Source organism: Sorex araneus, chromosome 1 (assembly GCF_027595985.1).
Source record: "Sorex araneus isolate mSorAra2 chromosome 1, mSorAra2.pri, whole genome shotgun sequence".
NCBI classification, from domain to species: domain Eukaryota; kingdom Metazoa; phylum Chordata; class Mammalia; order Eulipotyphla; family Soricidae; genus Sorex; species Sorex araneus.
The window spans coordinates 342825961-342850566 of NC_073302.1; the positions used below are offsets into that span (position 1 = coordinate 342825961).

General features: G+C 36.1%; 1 non-coding gene across 1 annotated transcript; it reads left to right on the forward strand.

The window, feature by feature from the left end:
• Nucleotides 1-10968: 10968 nt before the first annotated feature.
• LOC129401218 (U5 spliceosomal RNA) lies at nucleotides 10969-11083 on the forward strand. The gene has a single exon (XR_008628152.1). It is a non-coding gene; the product is annotated as a U5 spliceosomal RNA (small nuclear RNA).
• The last annotated feature ends 13523 nt before the right edge of the window (nucleotides 11084-24606 follow it).

The window sequence follows — 24606 nt, forward strand, 5'->3', positions numbered from 1 at the left end:
ACAAGTGCTGTTTTCTTTTCATTATTCAGGGAGATAAAGTGTGAGCTAAATAAATATCTTCTTTTATTTTATTTTATTGAATCACCGTGACAAAAGTTACAAAGCTTTAGGGTTTAAGTCTCAATCATATAATGATCAAACCCCCATCCCTTCACCAGTGCACCTGTTCCCCCACCAAGAACCCCAATATACCCCCCTCCCACCTCCCCCTCCACACCTGAGTGGCCAATGATCTTCACTTTATGGTTAAAGAAACTTTGATACATCTACATAATACTATGCAGCTGTTAGAAAAGATGAAGTCATGAATTTTGCATACAAGTGGATCAACATGGAGAGTATCATGTTAAGTGAAATGAGTCAGAAAGAATGACTGCACTCACTTGTGAAATATAAAGTAACAGAATGGGAGAATAACACCCAACGATAGTAGGGATAAGGAACAGGAGGTTTGCCCCACAGTTTGGAAGTCAGCCTCACATGGTGGGCGAAAAGGCCCAGAGTAGCTCGATCCTCTTCAGAAGAAGCTCCAGCAGGATCAGAAGATTGTGGTAAGAATATGAAATGGGTCACTAAAAGTTTCAAGTTCTTCTCCTTGACAATCTGTTGCAATGGACTCAGAAAGCCTATGTAGAAAGCTGCATTCAGGGGTACTTTGGGAAAACCTAGGAAATCAACTCTGTGAAGGCAAGCCGAAGTGGCCACATCTCTACTAAGAGTTCTATTCTGGAGTCTCTCCACTCTCGTGGTCTCATTGGTCTCTCTCTCTTCCTTCCTTCCTTCCTTCCTTCTTTCCTTCCTTCCTTCCTTCCTTCCTTCCTTCCTTCCTTCCTTCCTTCCTTCCTTCCTTCCTTCCTTCCTTCCTTTCTTTCCTTCTTTCTTTCTTTCTTTCTTTCTTTCTTTCTTTCTTTCTTTCTTTCTTTCTTTCTTTCTTTCTTTCTTTCTTTCTTTCTTTCTTTCTTTCTTTCTTTCTTTCTTTCTTTCTTTCTTTCTTTCTTTCTTTCTTTCATCCATTCTTTCTCTTTTTCTCTCTTTGATTCTTTCTTTCTCCCTTCCTTCCTTCCTTCCTTCCTTCCTTCCTTCCTTCCTTCCTTCCTTCCTTCCTTCCTTCCTTCCTTTCTTTCTTTCCTTCTTTCTTTCTTTCTTTCTTTCTTTCTTTCTTTCTTTCTTTCTTTCTTTCTTTCTTTCTTTCTTTCTTTCTTTCTTTCTTTCTTTCTTTCTTTCTTTCTTTCTTTCTTTCTTTCTTTCTTTCCTCCTCTCTTTCCTTCTCTTTATCCATCCTCCTCCACCTCCTCTTGCTCCTTCTCTTTCTCATTCTTGCAATGAAACTTTGGAGAATAAAGAACTACTGAAGAACTTAATTATATGGGAGTGTATGTGAGTATGGTGAATAACAGCCTGGAATTTTTCCCAAGATGGTAATGAAAAGAATCTGGAAATGTTCCTTTGCAGGCAGTGATCGATATGAAGTGGGGTGAAGACAGGTGACAGAGTAGAGAAAGGAATCTACTTGCTTCTCTCTCTACTCAACTTGGCCACCAGGGAAGTGAATGAGGATGAGAGTCTGCTCGGAGCACCTTTACTGTACAGAACTTATCTCTCACCAACCCCTTGAGGTGGTTATCAAATTGCAACTGAATTTCAATTGTTTTCCTTGGCTTGGAAAATAATCTGCACCATCCAATTTCTCCAGGAGTCATGGAACTTGGCTGGAGAATAAAGAACTACTGAAGAACTTAATTATATGGGAGTATATGTGAGTATGGTGTTGCTTTCTGCCAGAAAGGAGAATCAATCCTAGGCTCTCCACAGGTTTTCCAAGAACATCACTTGACCTCACAGGGGGAAAAAACATTCAAGAAGGGATGAATAGTGAAGCCAAACCTTTACATTTAAGATTATGAGGAAGGAAAGATAGAAACCACTGAGACCACGAGAGTGGAGGACTGCAGAGTAGAACTCTTAGGTAGAGATGTGGCCACTTCGGCTTGCCTTCACAGAGTTGATTTCCCAGGCTTCCCCAAAGTACCCCTGAATGCAGCTTTCTACATAGGCTTTCTGAGTCCATTACAATGGATTGTCAAGGAGAAGTACTTGAAACTTTTAGTGGCCCATTTCATATTCTTACCCCAATTTTCTGATCCTGCTGGAGCTTCTTCTGAGGAGGATGGAGCCACTCTGGGACCAGTGGCAGTCTTCTCAGATTTCAGTTTCTGTGCTCCCAAAGTGGCTCCAGCTGCAATGCTTCTTGGCTACTTTAGAACTAGCTGGAGAGTAACTTCTTTAAACTCGATATTGTTTTTACAACTTCCTGATAACCCTGCCAGTTTCCAGTCTTTCCATTCCCCTAGCTACCTGCTGACTGCACTTATATTCAAAGAAGCTAGAACATAAGTGGTTGTTAGCATCAGATCAAAAAATCCATGAGCCACGACAAACAACCTTAATAATCTCCCCACAGTATATCTGTGGATAAGAAATGACATCATACCTTGCTTGGAATTACAAATGTCTTGGAATGGCCTCCTGGACACTTTTTCAGTACAGTAACAACTTAAACGCAGAAAATAATACAAAGTTCCTCTGCCTCATTGGACTAACCCCAACATAGCCTTGTCTATTGTGAACCAGTATCCCACATGCCTTCCCCAATAATCTTGAATTGAATAAACATGATTAAATTTTTGTAACACATCTGTTTATGATGCATAATAATGATCTCTGGTTTTATAGGTTTTGTTCGATTTTGATTTTCAGTCTAGTTATCTTAATTCATAGCATCAAACAGGTAAAAATTAACATTTAATCATATCAACATTCAAAATGAACAATAAGTTGCTGCTTAATGTGAACCTATTATGTGAACCTATTACTTAGAATTCTAGACCTGTCCAGTGACTGTGAAAAGAAACCATAAATCTCAAAGAACAACTGTTTTCTTTTTGGTGTATTTAAGTGGCATAAAATTTGTCTTAAATTATCCAGATACCTTGTTCTTGTGATAGAAACATTTTAACAATAAAATAGACTGCCTCACAGAAGAAAAATACATTTTATAATAATTTTATATATTATTAATATAATAATTTACAAATAATTTAAAGACCTCGGAGTATTTAAGTTACTCATTAACACTTAAAAAAATTCAAATAAAGTGACTGGTAGATATAGTGAAAACTTGAATACATCAAGCTTTTCTCTCCTGTTGTTGGATCAAAAAATTATAAAGCAAAACTAAAAAAGATACATTGAATAAAACACTGTTCTTGTACACTAATGAAAATAATTCCTAGAATTAATTAAAAAGAGAAACTCTCCATTGTCTAAAACAACACTGTTTGTAGTTGGAAAACTCAATGTCTGCTGTTGAGAGATTCCCACAATGGCCAAGCTTGTATAAATTTGTTCAGTGTTTTCAAATATTTAAGCATATCAGAGGCACCACAGTGGGCTGGAGCGATAGCACAGCGGCAGGACATTTGCCTTTCACGCGGCTGATCCGGGTTAGATTCCTCTGCCCCCCTCTGAGAGCCCGGCAAGCTACAGAGAGAGCAGAGCCTGGCAAGCTCCCTGTGCATATTCGATATGCCAAAACCAGTAACAACAAGTCTCAAAATGGAGACATTACTGATGCCGCTCGAGCAAATCGATGAGCAATGACATGACAGTGACAGTGACAAAGGCACCACAGCAACCCAGCAGGACTCAGCATCTGAAGAAGCTTGGACTGATTTCTAGATACAGATCTAAGTATCACATATGTCTTCTAGATTTTGAGGACAAGTTTCAAGATACCTAAATACACTGATTATTCTCAAATATCTGAACTGAAGTTTTGATTTGCCCCCATTTTTCAGTTTTTTGTCTCTAAGAAAATTGTCTCATTACTAACATGATAAAATCACATTGGGACCCATTTATAGCACCTCTTTAAGAACTTAGACAGTTTTCTAAGTGGATGGATCTATTCTCAGAAGTGAGAAACTAGTTCCGTGAAATAACTGACCAAACCAACTTCTCATTTCAAAAGCTGGATTGTAAGGGGGCAAAAAATCTGCTGTTTCCAAAATAGTTTCAACAAAATTTTAATTTTATGAAGACAGAATGGAAATTAAATTTGAAGAGGAATTTTATGTGTACATCTTCTCCCAAAGAGGACCGATCAATGGGAAAAGCATAATTTAAAGGGTTCTCTCTGCCATGTTTGGTAAATGAACTTTTCCTTCCCCCCAAAGTTTTCTGTTCTCTAAGCTATTTAAGGACTGGTGCAATAGTACAGCTGATAGGGCATTTGCCTTGCATGCGGCCAACCCAGGTTTGATTCCTCCGTCCCTCTCAGAGAGCCCGGCAAGCTACCGAGAGTATCCCACCTGCATGGCAGAGCCTGGCAAGCTACCCATGGCGTATTTGATATGCCAGAAACAGTAACTACAAGTCTCACAATGGAGATGTTACTGATGCCTGCTCGAGCAAATCCATGAACAACAGGACAACGGTGCTACAACAATGCTAAGCTATTTAAGTATGGTGTCTGAGACCTTATGATGACAAAGTATGCTTTGCTGCTTTGCTGAATTTCTTCCATGTGCTCAGAATGCGTTTTTAAAAACAAGAGAGAGAGAGAGGCCTGGGAGATGAACTCAAAGATCTATAACACATGCCTGACATGAAAGAAGCCTGTGTTTAATGCCTAACACTTCTGTCCTCTGTGCCATCGCTCCTGTCTCCCATTACACACACCTTCACACCTTTGGATATTGTCCTGGTAGCTCTTAGCATGTATGTGCATCTCTCAAGACCTCAGGATTGACAGCATGATCAGAACTGAGCACTGAACCATCCAGCTCTCAGAGAGAGGCTTTATATTTTCTGGTGCTAAGCGTAGATTTTTGGGCCTCATGGACACAAAACATGTACTCAAAGCTGAGCCACAAACCAGGCCTGGAAATACTACCCCCCAAGTTTCACATATAATTATACATATATATCTGTTCATGTATATGCATTCATATGTGTATATATATTTTTATATGTGGTAGTCTTCATTTCACCATTTGTAGACTGATAACACTGGTAAATGTATGTCATTGCTTTGTGATAATTGCTCTAATAACTTTTGTTGTATTTCTATTATGTGATGCCACATTGCAATTTCAAAATGAGCATAATAAATATATGACTGTGGAATTAAATGATTTGCCATAAGATAGTATCAATATATTTTTATGATGACACATATCTTCATTAGAGTGAAAAGAATTAAAAACAACAAAAAGTGAGTAGTATAAAAGAAAACCAATGTAAAAATAGAGAAATAAATTTTGCATAAAAAGAAGTGCAGGGGTGCTGTGGATTCTCAGCACTGCATGACTCATCATCCCTAACACCATGGACTTGGCCACACTAGGTCCTACAAAAAGGCCATAATGTAGAGGTATCTGACTTAGTTGATCAGATGTCACCAGAAGTAACTTCTAGGCCCCTGACTGCTGGAAAATCCCATTATCCTTCCCTCAAAAAACAAAGAAATGCACAGTTTTTATAATAAATACTGCTAGAGATATATTTTCAAAAGTCAATTAAAAGAAATTATCTATAAATCTGAATAATTCTCTACAGCATATTAGTAGAAAAAAAGAATTGCAAATATATGGATAGTGATACTGAATTTTGTTTAGGGGTACAAACATCCTGTGTGTGTATGCATGTGTGTGTGTGTGTGTGTGTGTGTGTGCGCATGTGCATGCATGTGTTTGTATTAGTATTGGCAAAAAAGAACAAACTGCAGAGAATCTCTTAAGCTACCAAAGTCTGAGAAAACAATAGACACAGGAAAATTATTTGATCACCTCCCATCTCACCATTTCCTCCCCCAAGAAATGGGTCTGAAACTTTCATGTTAGATGCAATCTTGCTGGACCAAGACAAAGAAAGTTTGTTCTTATCAACAGAAGCAGGAAATTCAGGGCAGAGAAGGATATAGCCCAAACCTTGCCAAAGTAACCTTTACCTACCTAGTTACTTCTTCACTTTTTCCTATCACCCAAACTTTTCAGTCTTGTCAGTTTATCAGAAATATACTTTCTTTGTCTAAATGTACTTTCTTTGTCTAAAATGCTTTTTACTTTGACCATTTCTTTGGATTTTATCTTCTTCTGAAGGCTTGTCATGTCCGTGAAGAAGTTCAATAATATACACGTGCTTTTTTCCTGTCAAGTTTTGTCAGTTTAATTGTCAGACCCCATCAGGTAATGGGCCAGGGAGAGTAAAAGAAAATACTAAGGGACTAAAAGAAAATAACTTTTCCTCCCTTATTTTATGCCCATATTACAATGAAAATGCTAATAAAATATATTAAAACAAATCTTGTTGCATATTTTTGTAATTATATATATTTTAAAAGAAACAGGGAATATAAAACAACATTTTCTATAACTAGATAAAAATGTAAGATTTCTAAACTTATATTTTTTTATTTTTTGGCAGGTCATATTCAGTGTTGCTCAGGTCTTGTTTCTGGTTCTGTGCTTACTGATTCCTGGTGGGGCTGAGGGGTAAGACCAAAGTCAGCCATACACAATGCATGTGCTCTATCTGGTGTAACACTTACCCACTCTTCATTCTAACGGTCTTAACTTGTTTGTTTGTTTGTTTGTTTTTAAAAAAATTATTTTATTGAATCACCATGAAAAAAAGTTACAAAGCTTTCAGATTTAAGTCTCAGTCATATAATGATCAACCCCCCCATCCCTTCACCAGTGCACATGATCCACCACCAAGAACCCCAATATACCCCCCTCCCACACCCCCCAACCTGAGTGACTAATGATCTTCATTTTATTCTCTCTATACTTTGAATATATTCAATACTTCAACAGAGAACTCACTATTATTATTTGGAATTTTCCCCCCCCAAAATCAAACCTGCTGAAAAGGCATCATTTGATAATTTGTTTTCCATTACTGAAAATGAAGATCATATGAGCTCACACGGCCACAACAGCGGCCACGCAGTTTTGGCTTTCTGATATTTTAGCTCAGTTCACAGTCTAGATGCATTTCTATAAGAAGCCGCTGGGTGCCAAAATGGATTTGTAGACCTCCTGGATCATAGCTTTAAGGAGCACAGGGCCCATGTCGTGAGTATGGTCTCAACTTTTAAGAAACAAAATGAACTGAAATAAGTAAATAAAACAAGTAGTAAACAAGAAGAAAACACAGTAAAAGTTTACTGAGATGCATATAGAAATTTATTATAGTAATAATAATACTATATTATAGTAATAATACTATAGCCATAATTTCTTTACTTTTTATACTTTTTACTTTTTTTAGCTTCACTTTTTACTTTTTCCTAATTAGCAAAAGTTTATTTAAAATATTACTGAGAGTACAGAGTGAGAAACACTATACTATTTTCTTGATAGGAGTGTAAAATGGTTGATAGTTTTGGAAAGATATTTGAAGACATTTGACAATACATCTTAAGTAATAAAATATTAATATGCTATGTGAAGTTATTCAGACTTATAAAAGGAAAAATAGAAAACAAGAAAAAGAAATAAAGTATTGAAAAATTGTTAAAACTCTAGTACAATAAATTTTAATACTAGTTTAATAGTAAGGAAACAACATGTATTTAGTAATAGATAGAAAAGTATACAACCTTACGCCATTGGCCCAGATAAGATCCTGAGCTGCTGAGCACGAAATGGACCCTCTGTTCCTAAAGACTATGATCCCAGACGTCTTCTGACCCATTTTGGCACCCAGAGTGGCTTCTTACAGAAATGCATCTAGACTTTGAGCTGGGCTTAAACTCCGTGCCATCCGGGGATGGATTTTTCCTCTCCACCCTGTTTTTCTGTGCAGAAAATGGAGGCAACAGCAATATCCATGTGGCGAGAGCCACCTTCTAAGATTCTCAACCCAAAGATACAATTTTTGCAGTTTTGTGGCTCATAAGCGATCATGGGAAGCAGGTGTTACCGGCATGCCCTCGGCCCAGATAAGATCCGGAGCTGCTGAGCATGAAACAGACCCGGGTTTGATTCACCATTTACTATATGGTTCCCCAGCACTGCTGGGAGTTAATTCCTGAGTGCAGAGCCAGGAGTATCACTGAGTGCACACCCTGTGCATCACTGGGTGTGAACCGAAAATCAAAAAACAAAAAAAAATGTAATTTGTTGTTTAGACTGTGGAATCAGTTCAGTGGTAGAAGACCACCTTGCATGTGAGCTGACCTGAGTTTGATACCTGTGCTTCATACCCGCACTTGCACACGTGTGTGCATGTGCATGCACACACACAAAATAATAATATTGAAAATGACAATAATGTTTGTTGTTTCAATGATGGAACTTGTTAATTCTTTAACACTTAGGAACAATGAACTTCACTTGTCATTATATATAATTCAGGACTACAGAATTACTTAATCTCAAATCATCTTTAGTGACTTTAGAAATGAATGAATAGATCTTAAAACAAGGGCCCCCACAACTTAAGATACAAATTAAAACAAAAATATCTTTCAATGGGCCAGAGGTATAGTAGGCAAATCACATTCCCATGGTGTTGCCTCAACTTTATCACAGAACATTTTAACCAAGACACAGAAATTGATCTTGCTATGAGAAGAGAGCAAATTGAATTTATGGAAATGTTATTTTAAATCTAGCTCAAAATGAAAGAAGTTCTGTACTCAAAATTAAGAACGCCACATTCCTATGAGATGGTGCTGTTGAAAATGTAGTGAATGTGGTCAGTCCCTACAGAAAAGCACATCTAAGGAAGATAACATATAGGCTAAAGCCCTATACCTTGGAGGAATGGCCCATAAAGGAATTTATTGAGCAAACTGGTGTCCATGGACCTGTGACCTGCCATTTCTTTTTTATTTTTGGCTTTTTGGGTCACAGCCAGTAATGTTTAGGGCTGACTCCTGGCTCTGCACTCAGGAATCACTCCTGGTGGTGCTCAGGGGACCATCTGAGATGCTGGGAACCAAACCCGGGTCGACCGTGTGCAAGGCAAACACCCTACCTACTGTGCTATCGTTCCTGACCTGCCATTTCTAATAGAATAGTATCAGTTCTTTTTCTATATAAGATGCTTCTGTGCTTCAAGAAAGCAACTTGGTTTTCTTGGACAGTGCACACTCTTCCAACTTGCTACTGATATTTGTTTTTAATTTTCTACTTTCTATTTTGTCTCTTTATTAATTGGTTTTCCTGAAACAGAGGTGGAGACTAATCTTTCGAGTTATAATGGTAGAAATAAATTTTAATGTATTAATTGATAAAATAATAACATTGGGAAATTAAAGGTAATGTTTCCTCAGAATAAATTTTAAAATATCAAACATATTCATTTTCAAGTATATACCTAAAAGAGAAAAAGCATAAACCCTTGCAATATGATAGGGGAAGAAAATGTTTGAGAAATCGTATATTTTGTCTAAATGAAATCAAAAGTCAAAAATAGCCTGAGACAAAAATGATGTGATATACATAAATAAAGTATGTCATTATAGAAAATTACCTCAAAATTTGGCTCAAAATATACTAAACAATTGACTGAACTATAGAAACATATATACATTAACATGCTCAATTGAAAACCTAAGTGCATCTTTCTTAGAAGCTGGTAGAATTAAAGAATAAAGAGTATTTTTCTGGATTCGGCTTACAAATGTAAAAAGCTTGAAACACTTTTTGCAAGGAAAAGTTGAACAAACTAGAAATCAATAATTTATCTTAGTCCATCTGGGAATCAAGGTGGAAGATAAACTCTCATTGCAAAATCTAGGGAGAAAGACAAATCCGGGGAGTCACAGTTGACATTATCAGGAACAGAAACCAAATAACCTGGAACTAGTTATGTTTAAAGAGAATTTTGATGAAGCACTGGGAGTTGAGTTTAGACCTATCTAAGAATGGCAACTTCTAGGAGCAGAAATTTTGAGAAGTCTTCTCCCTTTCCCAGGTTTTGGCTAAGAAGACTATTAAGGAATATGAATTTTAGTCCTCTTACTGCATTTCAGTGGAGAAAAATCACACCGCTGAAGAAACTAACAGCAACAACAACAATAACAACAACAACAACAACAACAACAAAACTGACAATATCAGTTTCTGTTATGAACAGGAGTTAATAGGTGATTTTATTCATTGCTGGTGGAAGTACAAAAGAGTTAACTTCTGAAGGCATTGTTAGATCAGGTTTTGCATAATATGTGTTCTCTAAAAACTTTATACAATTGATTTCAAAATGTATTCCAAATGGGGTCTGGATGGGAGAAGTACCCCCATCTTCCCCATACTGCCAGAAGCCCTGGCAATCACATGTCCCACCATCACCATGAAAGCTCATTTACTGGCCTTATTCCAGAGACTCGTAAATAAATCTTGAAAGAGATGAGCAAACCCCCCAAATTTCTCAGCTACCTGGCTCCAAAAGACTCGTGGAGCAATCCTAGACAGGAGCTGGGCCAAGTTCACACCGAAACAAAGTCCCTCTGGCTACACTCACACCCCAAGAGCTGTGGTCATGCTTCTGTTCGGACTGCCCAGTTAAATGCTCTGGATTTTCTGAACATCTCCAAACTCTACAATACTAACATCCTGTTAGGAACACCCAAGACTGGATAGGAATGTAATGTAGGAGTCAACAAATTTCAACTAACAAAACCGTTAACACAGAAATTTGCAACAAAAGGTTAGTCAACCTTCAGACAAGGACTTAACATCCCGTGGTGATATATTCACAGATTTTTTGACCATTCCATTAGCCATTTAGTGATAACAAGCAATATAAAATAAATTAGTTGTCAGCCCAGGTTTGATCCCCACAAGCCATATTGTTCCCCAAACCCATCAGGAGTGATCCCTGAGCTCAGAGCCAGGAGTAAGTTCTGAGTTCATCTGGTGTAGCCCTAAAAATTAAATCTTTTTAAAAATCACATTACTCTGGTTTCTCTTCAGATCACAAAAATCTTTTGCCTTTTACTAAAGGTTTCCATAGAGAGAAACAGTTTTGAGTTTTGAACCAATATTTGAAGGCTTGTTTCTGTAAAGCTAATTAAAAAAAAATCACCATCCTGATTTTCTTGGTCTGGAGTGATAGTGCAGTGGGTAGGGCGGTTGCTTTGCATGCGGCCAACCCGGGTTTGATTCCTTCGTCCCTCTTGGAGAGCTTGGCAAGCTACCGAGAGTATCTCGCCTACAAGGCAGAGCCTGGCAAACTACCCGTGGTGTATTTGATATGCCAAAAACAGTAACAACAAGTCTCACACTGGAGATGTTACTGGTGCCTGCTCAAGCAAATCGATGAACAACAGGATGATAGTGACAGTGACAGTGATAATGTGGTTCTGGTTTGGGGGCAAGCTTGAGGGTCAATTGGGAAGATGGAAATAATGATAGAGGGAAGGTAACATAGGTGGTGGAATATTGAATGCCTGTAACAAGTCATCATGAACAACTTTGAAAACCACAATGTTTAAACACCATGGGAAAATCTTTGCCTCCACAAAAACCTACATGTTACTATGCATACATAATTCATCACTACCCTGACTCAAAGCCACTAAGACATGATTTGATAATGTATTTGTGTCTACGTGGCTTATTCACAACACTGTGGTGAATAAACTATGCTTGGTCCAATCAGAGAGTCTCTTGCACAGAGACCAAAGACCTCCGGCAGCTGAAGACCTCCAGAGCCTAGCCACAGCCATGCTCAAGGCCCACAGGTTCGGACAAGCCTCATGCAGGAAGGAACCAGCAGAGGAACCCAGGAGTGTAGGACCTGGGGCTGAGACCTCCAAGCCTGCTCGGATCGGGACTGGGCCTCCTCTGCCCAGATTTCCCATCTCCCAGTAGCTAGGCGGTCACACCCAGGGACTGCTCCTGGCGCAGTGTAATCCTGTCAATGGCCAGCATCCAGAGACTTAAAAGCTAGCTCCTGGAAGCGTGCGGCCGTCTTGCGGCCAGGAGATATCTTAGAGCCTACTTCTCCCTCCGGGAGAACCTGGCAAACTACTGGGAGTTTTCTGCCCACATGGGAGAGCCTCGAAAGGTCCCCATGGAGTATTAATATGCCAAAACCAGTAAGAAGCTGGGTCTCATTCCCCTGACCCTGAAAAGCCTCCAGTATAGCATCGTTGGAAGGATGAGTAGAGAGAGGCTTCTAAAATCTCAGGGCTTGGACGAATGGAGACATTACTGAGACTGCTTGAGAAATTCAACAATCAACGGGATGATGATGATTGTCCATTCAGCACAGTAGTATTTAATTATCATTTCATCCCCCAAACACTAACCAATATTTAATATTTATTGGTTATGTTTAATGAAAGACTTTAATAAAGTTATTGTAGAAATGGCAGTGTTTATCATATATTATGCTGATATGAGAGTTAAAGATATTCTTTGAACTACCATAAAAGTGCATGTCAATAGAATAATTCAGCAAAACAAAAAGAACATCAAGTAAGAACCTAAATGAATAAATATGTTAGTAAAATGTTAGTAAAATGTTCAATATCATTGGGAATCAATATGCAAATGATATTAACAATGAAATATCACTTTTCATTAGAAAGAATGATACTCTCTAGTGTTAGCAGTGATGTGTGACTACTGAGGCTTTCCTATATGGCAAGTAGGAAGGTTGACTTATGTTTTCATCAGACAATAGCAAGCATTTGGAAGGGGAAATTCATTTATCCATTTATCCATTACAAGGAGAGAGTATGTGTAAACTGTATAGGGTTCAACCAGGGTACACTGCACCAGTTAGAAGCAATGGAACAGAGCAATACCAACAAAACTTAAAAATTAAATTAGTGTTAGAGCTCCAAAGAGTAATACACAGAACAGTGTATAAGTAAAATTTCATGCACACAGAAGAACTTATTCTAGTTTTCAATATTCATAATTCAATTTACATTAGTTTAAGAATCTTGCAAGACAAAAACTCACTGATTCTTTGTTGAAAGCTGCAATCCCAGAGAAAAAAAGAGTATGGTAGTATAGAATGGGGTAATAAGGCATTATTGTTCGGGCAGGCTTATGAGCAGTCATAAAAAGTACACTTTTTTCTCTCTCTTGATTTGTTAGTATGTTTGGGGATGTGGGACATTTCTAAACAAACCATAAAAAACTGCCCTTTAAAAGACTAACGAATATGTTTAATGGAAAGAGATTTTTATCTTACACCTTCTGTCTCATTGATAAAAATTTTCTCTAGGGGAAAAGTTTCTACGTCACTTTCAAGTGGAAGAAGAAAATAAGCCTCAAGGTAAATAAGACCCTAAGTCTTTAGGTATGACACATTGGGTGTGGTAGAAGCATTACATACCCCAATCTTCAAATAGACATTACATATGAATGTACACTATATAAAGACAATTATTAAGGCACAGAAAAGAGATATTTAATAAAAGAGTGATTTTGAGATGAGTTATGTTTGACCTATATAAAAACAAAATTGTATGTATACATATATATACATATATATATGAAATGAACCAAATGTGACAGTACTTCTTGGGAACAAGTATGATAGTAGGATCATGAATTAGAGCATAATTAACTTTATCTTCACCTAAACTTAGAAAGGAAAGAAAATAAATAATGTGTCATAAGCATCAGAAAATGGGAGAGGAATAAAATTCCAGATGGAAAGACTTTTCTTTCGAATTATTGAACACAGGACTGTATCATGGAAAAGAAGAATCAGGATTTTCCCTTACAATGAAGAAATAAATACTGGTTTTAGTCAATTAAAGTTATGATAAAATCAACATTCCCTGTATTCCAACATTATTAAACTTATTAGGAAAGGTGAAGCAAATTTAGTAAATAATGGCTATCTCTTTTTACTTCTTTAAGCATTTAAAATAAACAATCTTCATATACCTTAATATGAATAGATTCTTTCAAACACTAAAAATTTTATCTTGATAGTTTAATTTTTATCTCCATAGAACAATTGTATTTCCTGCTTTCTCAGTTGATGATTTGTAACTTGTCATTTGTATCACTTGTCATCCTGTTGCTCATTGATTTGTTAGAGCCAGCGCCACTAATATCTCCATTTGTCCCTGTCGTGTGCTAGTGTAGCCCAGTGTCATCTGCTTACTCCAGGAACATGAAGAGTCTCAAACCATTCATTTGGGGTCTTGATAAAGAAGTCTGACCATCTCGTAAGTGGGCGGCCAGGAGTTCTATTGACATCCCATGGAATCCAGTTGGTAACAGCTCTAGTCCAGCGATCATCTCTAAATCACATTTCGTGTCTGGCCCATCTGATTTTCAACACCTTGACAAATGAGACACTGTCCCTGATCCTTGATTATCAGTGGAAGTCAGAATTCCAGATTCCTTCTCTTACTTGAGTGAAACGTGATACTCTAAGCATAACACTTTTGATTCCTCTTTAGGATACCCGAATAGCATTCTCATCCTGTTTGCGTAGGGCCCAGGTCTCTGAGGTGCAGGAAGAACGGTGGAGTCAAAAAGATGTGCCCAGAGCTAAAGGTTCTTCATTCTCTTACCACTTCTTCAACACTCTTGAAGGCATCCCACGCCACTCTCTTCCTCCTGCACAGTTCTGGCACCAGGTCATTAGTCATGTTGAGTTCTCAACCCAGGTACACAAAGCTGCTGCATTTGGAGATGTTCGTTCTGTTGAGAGCAAATGGAACATAAGGAACTAGTCCGTTTCTCATGCATTCGAATCCCTGATGATTTGTCAGTATTAAGGATTTAGAAAGGAGGGGCAAAGAGCCTAGGGGTTAAGTCACTTTTCTTGTATGCTGTGGGTTCTGGTAGCTTCTTCCCCTGAGCTCCTCAGGAGCACACTCAGAGCTAAAACTAAGCCCACACCACCACACCACAGTGTAAATAAATAAATATATATATATATATGTGTGTATGTATAATCAATGTAAAATTGATTATTAATCCCTGTAATACATTTAAAAAAATCAGAGAAACAACCAGTCAAGTTTAAAATTTTACTCAAATAAACTATTACTATCTCCCTCTTTTCTTTTTCAGTATTAGAAAATGCCAGGCTCTAAATACATCAGTGGAAGCAATTATTCCAAATCTTTATGATATTACTTAATTATTTTGTTATTCAAATCAGTCCCTTCTCAAGACAATAGTTACCTTTTAAGAAAAACTTTTGTTCATTTATTTAGCTATTATGTTTTTTACGTGTGATCGTCTAGGGCCTTCCAAATAATACATTCAGTGCTAATTTTCTTACAGAAACAATTCAAAGAGAAGTTTTCAAAGAAACCCTATTTTCCAAAATGATGTTTGGAAATCTACATGTCAGTATTCAGATCTGGTTCTCTGGGGAACAAGGATTCCACAGAGAAAGTAATACTTGTTCTCCTTCCTCTGTGTTCTTGATCAATAGCTAATTACTTATTTTTATCTTTGAGTATCCCCAATAGCCCAAATGTTTTACAATTTTTATTCCATAGGTCAACACCTATGCTTTCCTCCCACTGATTTAAGTTGGTGCCCAGAACAGAATACAGAGTGAAGGTACACAATGCGGCAGCAGAGTGAAAGGTTATTTAATCAATCAACAGGATGTTGAGAAAGGTCAGTAATATTGCAATTATTAAAAAAGTATATTTTCTTTGGGGATCAAAAATAAAGATTCTCAATGAAGAACTAATGAAGCCAGAGTTTGCACTTCTCTGTTTATACATTCCAGGTGATGCCTGACCTTCAGAAATTGTACTTGGTCTTAGACCTCACAAGAAAATTGTAATTTCCTTGAATTTGCAGTGGAGCTGTGCTGCTGATCTGTTCGTCTTTTTACCTAAAATTATTAAAGTCAGTGTCTCAAGCATGGCTTTCTCTTCTGTGTTGATATTTTTTTAAGTTTGAAAATAAACAAGTATAACTCTAAATATGGCTCTTAATCTCTTTCTACTAGTTTCACTGAAACCAATTACAAACAGCTGCAATATAGACTCATGAGAGATACACTCTGAGTGGTATATTTTCTATGCCGTTTATTGTAAATTTTTTTATATCAAACTTTCTAGATTGTAATGGAATTTTCAGGTAAAACCATGTCAAGAAACATTGACTAAATGTAAAAATTGTTATGCAGTATAAGTTGAACAATACCTGTATGATTAATGAGTAAAATCATTATTAGTCACATAAACATCCTGAAATGGATGTTATTTTCTTTCATCATTCCAGGAAGAAAATATTTTGTTAAATAGGTCTTTAAAATGGAACTAAACAAAGACAACTCAGGTATACTCTTTCTATAAAAGACAAGGTCAGTTAGTGGAAACAAAATGTAATCACATTGATAATAGAGAAGTCATTTCATTTTGTATCTTATTGCCTCTTAATGTAAAATAGTATAATAAGGCTTTTTGGAGAAAGCATAGAACTTAAGGTACTTCCTTCTATGACAAAACCCAGTTTGATCTCTGGCACTAGATGGTCCACCAAGCACCTCCAGAAGACATGCCCAAGCACAGATGGCCAGGAGTAGTCCCTGAACATCCCTACATGTAATGTAAACAACCAAACCCAGCATAATGAATCTAAATGTTTTTCTGCCTTATATAATTATAGAACCACTGAACAACAGTGGTCCTAGAAAAAGGAAAAAAAATGAAGAAAATGTAATGGTTGCCCAGCCTGTTGATATAATTGAATTGTCAGGCCGTGGAAGAGTGAACGAAGAACTGAGACAGAATCAAGTGGATTGTTTAAATCAAGGAGACAGAGTTGAAAATCCAGTGAGACAAAAGTACTCACAGTTCATAGAACAAAGTGTCAAAAGAAAACTCTGCAGAAGAAAACTACAGATATTTCATCTCAGGTATGCAACAAAATATGAATCAGCCCTCTGATAAATGCAAGAAAGCACTAAGAGCACAAATGTGTTGATATGAAGAACACATTCAAGATCAAGGAAAGAATAATATTAAATAAATAAAATTCAGAATGTGGTGCTTACCATGTTCCCGAAAGTCAGATTGGATAACTTTGAAGCTTATAGGTCACTGAGTAGAACAGCCAGAAGCATTTTACTTTTGTAATTTGGCTAAAATTTGAACTCAGCAATGTCTTCAATATTAGAAGAAAGGAAATATTTTCTTTCCAAGTATTTTTTAAAATAAAGCTAAAGCTTAGTAGAAAAATACAAAAATGATCAAGTTCCTAAGACACATACTTAAGAGCTGAAAATTAAAATATGTGAGATTAAAAATTCAGTTACTATAATTAATTGTTATTTGATGCTATGGAATAAAAGATAATTAAACTGAAGATATAACTATATAAATACCCAAAAAGAACAAAGAAAAGACTTTTTAAAAAGAAATAAAAGAAGAATATTAATAACATTTGGGACAACTTCAAATTCATGCATGATAATTCACATATAACACAATCACTATAGGAATTACAAAAATATTTAAAAAATAAATTTGATTTACCCAAAACGTTATTAACATTGTACATGAATAAATACAAGTTCTATAATTCCTTAAGCACAAGAAACATGAGAAAATTTATGTCCAGGCAATCAAGGAAAATTACTCAAACACTTAAAAGTGAAAATCTTTAAAATTTTCCAACGAAAAAGGCACTTTAGTGTTATGGTCAAAGATGAGTGTGGATGCAGATTCGTCGTTGAAAAATTTTTTTTAAAAATAAGTGAGTAGTGCATAATGTGAAACCATTTTCTTATGCTAAAAGCAAAATAGAAACAAATATTATAACCAATGATTTATATGCCCAGCAGAAGTTTCTTGGTAAAATCAATGCATACTTTTTCCAGTATACAAAAGCAGAATATAATTCAGGGGAAAATATGTACTATAAGAAACTGTAAAGATAATTCTTCCTGCAGAAAGCTAATCATGCTCTATTATATCCACTATATATGGTAAGTACATGAAAAACATAACATTTCATTCATATAATTAAACAACTTGAAAATATAATTGTTCCAGTGCAAACAATGGTGTGATGTGATATATTATATGAAATGTTAACTACACACATTAAAATAAAATATTTGACATAGGTAAAGAAGGGAGAGATGAAAGTTTATGTTTTTCATGCTAGTGAAGTAAAATGTAATTTGATAATAAATTAAATTGTGATAATTTGTATACTATAAACCTTAAAGCAAACATTAAAATGACAAAGGGAAAAGTACAGTTTTAAACGTTAAAAAAGAAAATAGCACTGTAGCTATTTGTAGCACTGTCATCCCATTGTTCATCGATTTGCTCGAGTGGGCACCAGTTACTTCTTTATTGTGAGACTTGTTACTGATTTTGGCATTTCGAATATGCCGCCGGTATCTTGTCAGGCTCTACTGTGTGGGTGGGACACTCTCTGTAGCTTGCCAGGCTCTCTGAGAGGGCGGAAGAATTGGAACCTGCATCAGCTGCGTGTAAGGCAAATGCCCTACCTGCTGTGCTATTGCTCTAGTCCAATGGGTTACTCTGAGTACTGCTAGCAAGATGTGGAAATGTTGAACAAATTTTTAAAAAAGAAAGAAAAAGCATAAAATCACTAATTCTATTGATGACTTCAATAAAAATATAAGAAATTATAAGAAAAAATGATAAGTGGGGGGTCATACAATAGTAGAACAGTTAGGCACATGCCTTACATGTGTCAACCTGGGTTCAATTGCCAGCATCCCATATCCAGGAGTAATTTATGAGTGTAGAGACAGAAGTAGGCCCTAAGCAGCACCAGGTGTGACCCAAACAAGAGAGACAGACATATCAATGAACTATAGAGAAATTCAGCACTGTCGTTGCGTTGCTCATCAATTTGCTCGAGTGGGCACCAGTTAATGTCTCCATTGTGATACTTGTTACTGTTTTTGACAATCCAATACGCCATGGGTACCTTGCGAGGTTCTGCCATGCAGACAGGATACTCTTGGTAGTTTGCTGGGCTCTCCAAGAGGGGCAAACAAAGAGGAAATATTGCAACCTTATGACTATCTGATAAAACAAATAGAAAATAAAGAATTAGAATACCTAAAATTCATAATAACTTAATCTGAGATTTACAAAGCTTGTTCATGAGTAGTAGTAGTAGTGTGGGGGGTGGCCTGCGCAGATACGCGCGCACGCTCGTGTGTGTGTGTGTGTGTGTGTGTGTGTGTGTGTTTCTTTTTGGACTGCACCTGGATGTGCACTTACACAGCTGACTCCTGACTGTGCTTAATAATTAACTCCTGGAGGAGCTTGGAACTGTATGAGATGTGGAGAATCAAATCCAGGTTGTTGCATGCAAGGTAAATGCCTTAGCCAATGTACTATCTCTCTAAACCTGCTAACTGAGATTTATGGAATACTACAACTCAAAACACTAGACTAAACATTCTAGTCATATATATAAAAACAATTTCCCACCATAAAATATATTCTGGGCCAAATATAAATTTCAATAACTTAGAGATATAATTATTACACCTAAAGTATTAACTAATTTGATATTTTCAGTATTAGCTATTAGAAAAAATGAATGTATTTCTTCCCCATTAAATATCACTGTCATCCCATTGTTTGTCGATTTACTCGAGCTGGCACCAGTAACATCTCTATTACACTCAAATCTGAGATTTTAGCAGCCTCTCATTACTTGTCTTTCCCAATGATTGGAGGCTCTTTCAGGGTCAGGGTAATGAGACCAATTGTTACTGTTTTTGGCATATTGAATACGCCACGGGTAGCTTGCCAGGTTCTGCCATGCAGGCGGGATACTCCCGGTAGTTTGCCAGGGTCTCCTAGAGGTATGTATATATCTATTACTGTATTTTGGATATGAATACACCATGGGGAGCTTGCCAGGCTCTCCCAAGAGGAAAATAGACTCTAGGTAGCTTGTCAGGTTCTCCAAGAGGGAGAACTAGGCTATTAGGTGTTCTTCTAATAGAGCTTGGTTTTATAATCTCTGGATGTTGGCCATTGATGGGATTACATGGCACCAGGGGCAGTGATTATAGTAATTACATGGTGGCAGGCACTCGTTCGGAGGAGTCTCACACATGGGGGAGACTGCAGAGGAACCCAGGTGTGTGGGATCCGGGGCCAAGATCTCCAAGCCTGCTTGGATCGGGACTGGGCCACCCAAATACCCCATTTTCCAGTAGCTAGGCAGTCACACCCAGAGACTGTCTCCATTAAGTATTACAAAAATATTAAATGAAATATGCATAATGGTATATAGTTCAGAATGATGGTTTATGGATTAGAAGTACAATAGAGAAATGTCAATTAAACTGAAAGCTGAATCTATGAGAAAATCTATAAAGCTGAATTACTTCTGGCCTATCTGATTAAGAAAAAATAATTAAGTGATTGGGAAATTTCTCATGGGACTAAGCATATGTTTGCATGCCCTAAAATGCATCATGACTTAAGTATTAGAGAGAGTAACTCAGTACAGAGCTGGTCTAAGTCTGAACCAGCCAGGTCGGCTGAAAAAAACAAAACAAACAAAAATAAGAAGCAGTCGACATCAAGAGCAATATAGCTTACAAATGGCCAATTCTACAATTATAAAATGGAAAATGGTAAGTTATTGCAAATAACTTTATGCCAATAAATTGAATGATTTAGGTCACAAAATTTCTTGAGAAATGCCAAACATCAGTGTTCATAATAATAGTTTAAATGATCCTGTTTTCATTAAAGAAAATGAATTTGTAGTTGAGCATCATAAACGTAATTCCAAACAGGTGACTTCACTACTAAACTTCACCAAACACTAAAAGATGAAATATTTATTCTATGATAATTCTGTTACTAAAAATTGAAGATGGAAAAAGCTTGGCAAATAATTCCATGTAGCCACCATTACTAGTCTGATACCAAAGCCAGATAAGAACATAAGGACAGAAAAGTTAAATTTAACATATTTTTGTAAATGTAGAAAAAAATTTAAAACAAAACTTATCAAATAAAACCTCTAAAATGTTTAATTTTCTATTTTATAAAATCAGTAAAGCAGGATGACTATGGTTGGCAGAATAATGATGTCAAAGAAGTACACTATTGTGTGTATGTGTTACAGGGAAATATAGAATAGGTCCAGTATAATCTGAGAGAATATGAGAATAAGAGAAGATATGCAATTATTAATGTGAACCTGAAAAAGAGTGAGAGAATGAAATTGAAGAACACAGAAAGAAAGAAAGAAAGAGAGATATGGAGAATACTATGTTTGAAGGTAGAGGAAATACAAACCACTTATTCTCAAAAAAGCAAGAAAAATGTTTCTGAATTTCTCAGAAGAATATAGCATAGTCAATACCTTAATTTCAGAATTTATTATTTTCACAGTACTTGCAGTAACTTGTTATTGTAGCAATAGAAAACAAGTGCAATGATTAAGTAGGGCTAGTTCCAATGTAACTGTTTAACACTTGAAAACTATTAAATATAATTTATCGTATTAACAAACTACAAAACTGAACTACATAGTACCTCAATGATGTAGACAAAGTATTTAACACAGACCAACATTTATTTCAGACAACATTTATTCAACTAGGAAGAGAGGAAAACTCCTTCAATCTGATAAAGAACATCCCAAAAAACTAATGATGAAAAACACAGATCAGATCAAAATAAAAATATCCTCTCTCAAAACTTTTATCTGGCAGATAGATACTAGAGATTTTAGACTGTGGTGATAAAGAAAGTCACTCAGGTTATAAGAGAAGTTGGACAATTATCTTTATATAGATATGTTTGATTAGTAATAGAATAGAATATAAAGTAAAAATATAAGACATAGTAAGGTTAGCAAGCTTGTAAGATTTAACCTGAATGTGCTAAACTCATGTGTTTTTATATACTTAAGTTGAACAGTTATGAAATTTGAAGTAAAAATTCCATTTACAATATAATCTAGTATAGGATGAATATAGGATGAAAATAGGATATAGGACTTACTAAAAACTGCAAAACATTAGTGAGATTGATTTTTTTGGCTCATAAGAATTAAGACCATACTTGATTACTTAGTTCCATGTCATCTTTGAAGATACCTTTAGCTTCAATATTGTGAAGGGTTTTGCCGACCTTGTCTTCAAGTAGAAACAGAGATAAACAAATGGGACTATATTAAACTAAAAAGCTTCTGCACCACAAAAGACACAGTGACCAGAATTCAAAGACAATCTACAGAATGGGAAAGGATATTCACCCAATACCCATCTGATAAAGGATTGATAACAAGGGTATATAAAGCACTGGTTCACCTCTACAAAAAGAAAACATCCAACCCCATTAAAAAATGGGGCAAAGAAATGAACAGAAACTTTCTCAAGGAAGAAATACGAATGGCTAAAAGGCACATGAAAAATGCTCTTCATCACTAATCATCAGGGAGATTCAGATCAAAACAACTGTGAGATACCACCTCACACCACAGAGACTGGCTCACATCCTAAAGAACAAAAACAATCGCCGTTGGCATGGCTGTGGGGAGAAAGGAACCCTCCTACACTGCTTGTGGGAATGTCGACTGGTTCAGCCCTTTTGGAAAACAATATGGTCGATTCTCAAAAAATTAGAAATTGAGCTTCCATTTGACCCAGCAATACCACTCCTGGGAATATACCTCGGAGAAGCAAAAAAATATAGTCAAAATGACATCTGCACCTGTATGTTTATTGCAGCACAGTTTACAATAGCCAGAATCTGGGAAAAAACCGAATGCCTGAGAACAGATGACTGGCTAAAAAAACTTTGGTACATCTACATAATGGAATACTATGCAGCTGTTAGAAGCATGAAGTCATGAAATTTGCATATAAGTGGATCAATATGGAAAGTATGTTGAGTGAAATGAGTCAGAAAGAAAGAGACAGACACAGAAAGATTGTGCTCATATGTGGAATATAAAGCAGCAAGGAGGTACAAGCTAGCAATGATGCAACCTATAGCAGAAAGCCCTCTGGACTTAGTCACTAAAATACTAAAATACAGAAATCTAGAACCTCACAGCCACTACTGTGGCCACACGACCTCATATCTCCTCATTCGTAGCAATGGAAAACAAATTATCAAATGCTTCTTTTCCAGCAGGTCCGAGTCTGGGGGGGAAACTCCAAACAATAATAGTGAGTTTTTTTGTTTGTATGTAATCATAGTAAAGAGAAAGTGAAGTGAAATTTACCAACTACACAGGCGGAGTGGGGGACTGGGGGGCGGGGTGGGTGGGTGGGAGGTTTACTGTGGTTCTTGGTGGTGGAATACATGCACTAGTGGAGGGATAGGTGTTCGACCATTGTGTAACTGAGACTTAAGCCTGAAAGCTTTGTAACTTTCAACATGGTGATTCAATAAAAAAAAATAAATAAATAAAATTTTTAAAAAAGGAAAAAAAAGAATTAAGACCCTATACTTTGTTCTAATTGAATAGAAAAGAATAATCAGTAATACATTTTTTTCTAAATTTAATGTACAGATTTAATATAATCTCAATCAAAATTTGAGCTGAAACTTTAATAATTAGAATAATTATTTAAAATCCATATAGAAATATCTGAAATAAAATAAATCATAAGTAAAATATATCTTAAAAATATAATGGTGTAAAGGTGATATTAACTAACTTCAGTATTATTATAAAGTAAAGTGAGAAAGAAATAATCGCATTGGTGCAATAATATCAAAAGCACTATCTATATATTGGACAGACTTTAAAATCTAGATTAGATTCATACATATTAACAATTGTTTTTTGTGGAGAAGATTGGTCACACTCAGCAGTGCTCAGGGATAATTCTTAGCTCTATACTCAGGGATCACTCTTGGCAGTGTTTGGGGGACCATAAGGAGATACTGGCACTAGAAACTTGGTTGGTCTTGTGCAAGGCAAAATGCTCCATGCTGTACTCCATCCCATGAACACTTGATTTTATGAAAAAGGTACAAAGGTAATTTAGTGGAGAAAAGACATTTTATATGAACGAATGGTACCAGAAAAATATTATAATTATAAGCAAATTATTAAATTTTAAACCAAGATTAACACTATATACTCACACAAGTATAATTTATTTATATGTTCAATATTTTATTAAAAATGAGTCAAATTTCTTATAGAAAAAGGTTGAAATCTTTCTGTTTCAACTACTACAAATATCCTTGTTATTTATGAAATAAAAATAAAAATTATTACTTATTTTAGACATCTTGGATTAAAATTTTATACTGATATTTTCAGGATAAAATTCAAATAAATGAAAATCAGTGATAAATTTTCTTTTCTAGAAAAAAGTTTTCTTGTATGTGTTTTAATTCATACTAGGTTTATATATATATGTAAGAGAAAAATTCTAGTTGTAATTCACACAAAATGCAGTTTAGTTTTTGTTACAATTAGTAGATTAAACTGGAATCAATACCATGGTAAAATCATGGCTCCCTTAACTGGTTTGTGTCTCATTGCAACATGGGGTTTCTTAAGCTTATGTCACATCCTAAAATGACTGCTCTGGGTTTTAGTTTGGATGACAAAGAAACATTAAAATGGCCAAATATCTTTCTTTTAG